Raw genomic sequence first — 3,364 nt, 5'->3', positions numbered from 1 at the left:
TGGGCTGAAGAAACAGTGTTATGTCAGTGCATTATTGCCATTTAATACGGAGGTACAATGTTAGCTCATATGATTTCCATGTTCTGATTATGCAGTGATACCTGTCCTGTGAATTAGGTTATGGTCTTCAATGGAGTGAAGTTCAGAATCTGCCCTTTCAAATGGTCTTGGCCACACTTCTCTAGCCTAAGGCCCAACCAAGGTAACGCTGCCCCACTTTATGTACCTTCAGATGGAGGTTTTGCCTGAGCTATGATGATGCCCTTTTTATTAATTGCAGGGCTTGAGTTTGGATTTAAACCATAGGTGATTGACCATGGTCACTAATCTATAACAAAATTAGCAGAAGCAGACCAAACAAAAAAGAAGTGTAAATGGTGTAGTATGGAGTATCTGAAATACGGCTTTATACTGGCACCAAGCAGCCAATGTGTCTGTTGTTTGAAGAAGTTTTTTTTCCAAATGTGGCAATGAACTACTTTTACATAACCACAAGAGATTCTTCACGTGGCCCCTTCCTTTCCAGTCCTGAAGAAGGTCGTCGACCTGAAATATCAACAGTTTGTTCCATTCCATCGAGGCTGTGTGACCTGCTGAGTTACAGCAGATGGCAGTGGTGCATGTGCGTGTATGCGCACGCTACCATTCCCATTAGATCTGACAGAATAACTTCTAACATTGTCCCTCTGACACACGTTAAGCTGTCGGACCACCTTCTTTTTCTGATTTTTAATGGCCGTTGGCAGTCCAACTTAAAGGTGCATTACCGCCTCCAACTGGACTGGAGTCTGGTGTAGACTAGAGTTGGGAAATCAAAATACCCTTACTAGTTCTTTATCAAATGAAAACTAAATTACCCCAAAAATCCCTACAGATTTTAAGTAGTGCACAGTTCTGGTCACCAAATTATTGGAAAGATGTCATCAAATTAGAGAGAGTACAGAATGTTACCTGGGTTTCAGCACCTAAGTTACAGAGAAAGGTTGAACAAGTTAGGTCTTTATTCTTTAGAGTGTAGAAGGTTGAGGGGGGACTTGATAGAGGTATTTAAAATTATGAGAGGGATAGATAGGGTTGATGTGGATAGGCTTTTTTCATTGAGAGTAGGGGAGATTCAAACAAGAAGACATGAGTTGAGAGTTAAGGGGCAAAAGTTTAGTGGTAACACGAGGGGGAACTTTACTCAGAGAGTGGTAGCTGAGTGGAAACTAACCTCGGACTTCAACTACTGCACAGAGTCTTGCCATCTTCAGTAGTTTTCTGATGACTCTGCCATAGTTGGATGCGTCAGCAAGGGAGATGAGGCTGAGTACAGGGCTACAGTGGGAAACTTGGTCACATGGTGCGAGCAGAATCATCTGCAGCTCAATGTGAAAAAGACTAAGGAGCTGGTGGTGGACCTGAGGAGGGCTAAGGCACCGGTGACCCCTGTTTCTATCCAAGGGGTCAGTGTGGACATGGTGGAGGATTACACCTGGGGATATGGATTGTCAATAAACTGGACTGGTCAAAGAACACTGAGGCTGTCTACAAGAAGGATCAGAGCCATCTCTACTTCCTGAAGAGACTGAGGTCCTTTAACATCTGCTGGATGATGCTGAGGATGTTCTACGAGGCTGTGGTGGCCAGTGCTATCATGTTTGCTGATGTGTGCTGGGGCAGCAGGCTGAGGGTAGCAGACACCAACAGAATTAACAAACTCATTTGTAAGGCCAGTGACGTTGTGGCCATCTTGGACAATGTCTCACATCCACTCCATCATGTACTGGTTAGGCACAGGAGTACATTCAGCCAGAATCTCATTCCAGCGAGATGCAACACTGAGCGTCATAGGAAGTCATTCCTACCTGTGACTTATTTCCATTTGTCTTCTTCTTCTTCTTCTTCTTCTTCTTCTTCTTCTTCTTCTTCTTCTTCTTCTTCTTCTTCTTCTTCTTCTTCTTCTTCTTCTTCTTCTTCTTCTTCTTCTTCTTCTTCTTCTTCTTCTTCTTCTTCTTCTTCTTCTTCTTCTTCTTCTTCTTCTTCTTCTTCTTCTTCTTCTTCTTCTTCTTCTTCTTCTTCTTCTTCTTCTTCTTCTTCTTCTGCTATATTTCTACACTATTCTTGGTTGGTGCGACTGTAAGGAAACCCAATTTCCCTCGGGATCAATAAAGTATGTCTGTCTGTCTGGAACGAGCTTCCAATAGAAGTGGTACAGGCAGGTTCGATTTTGTCATTTAAAAAAAAATTGGATAGGTATATGGACAGGAAAGGAATAGAGGATTATGGGCTGAGTGCAGGTAGGCGGGACTAGGTGTTCGGCACGGACTAGAAGGGCCGAAATGGCCTGTTTCCGTGCTGTAATTGTTATATGGTTATATAGTGAAAGACAATATTGTGAATTAGTCACTCCCGCAACTTAAAGTTTTTAAGTGAAAACTATCAACCCCGAAGATTGTAACGAAGCATGAATTTGATTTCTTTCACACTGTAATAGCATATGTTCAACTGTTTCATAATGATGACAAAACCTACACAACCCAGAATGACGGTTTTCTAACAAGATATAAGGAAAATCTAAGAATAGTATGCCCAATTCTAAGTCGAATCAATATAATCCTTCCCTTCCTGTTTGACTCTCTTCTCCCATAAACTCAACAGTTTTATGTATTCTTTAAACTGTCCCCCCTCATGCCCGTTATTCCACAAATCCTGCCATAATCCCTTAATTCCTCATCCTACCAACCCCTTAGCTTCTGATTTGCTAAATGGGAAGGACTCTATCGACAGTTGGATTTTAACGTCTCTTTCGGCAAAACGACCAACCCCCCCCCCCCCCCCCCCAGTTCCCCTCAACACCTCTCTGTGCAGGGATCCATAAAAAGACCACATGTGACCCAATACTTTGAATATGATATAAAGTTTGAAGGGCTCCCACAGTAAATCTGACCTGCTGCTGGAAGGACCTGTTTTAAGGCTCATCAAAACCTAAAATGAATTAGAACAACTTTGCAAGGACAAATTTCCTCCACGCACTGTAAGCCCAAAATGATGAGAACTAATTCTGCAGAATATATTGATAAATTATTAGGAAGACGTTTCTTCATTGATGCCCGTAATTCAGCCTCAAAAAGTGCCATACCAACACTCCCAGTTAAATTATCTTCTGATCTATCTGTAACAATAGTTAACAGATCATAATAGTTTTCCTTATTGATCAACCTATGAACCAACAAACTAAGGGACCTCCGCTTTGCACGCCCTGCGTTGGGCAGAGTTGGAGGGATGACGTCGCGGGCGATGGGCGGAGAAATGTTGCCTCAGCCACCAATGAAAGCGGGGCGTGTAGCTCCAGAGTACGCGCAGCTCTCATTGGTCGAAACGG

The sequence above is a fragment of the Hypanus sabinus genome, chromosome 19 (assembly GCF_030144855.1).
Source record: "Hypanus sabinus isolate sHypSab1 chromosome 19, sHypSab1.hap1, whole genome shotgun sequence".
NCBI lineage: Eukaryota > Metazoa > Chordata > Chondrichthyes > Myliobatiformes > Dasyatidae > Hypanus > Hypanus sabinus.
Note: the sequence above shows the minus strand (reverse complement) of the source record.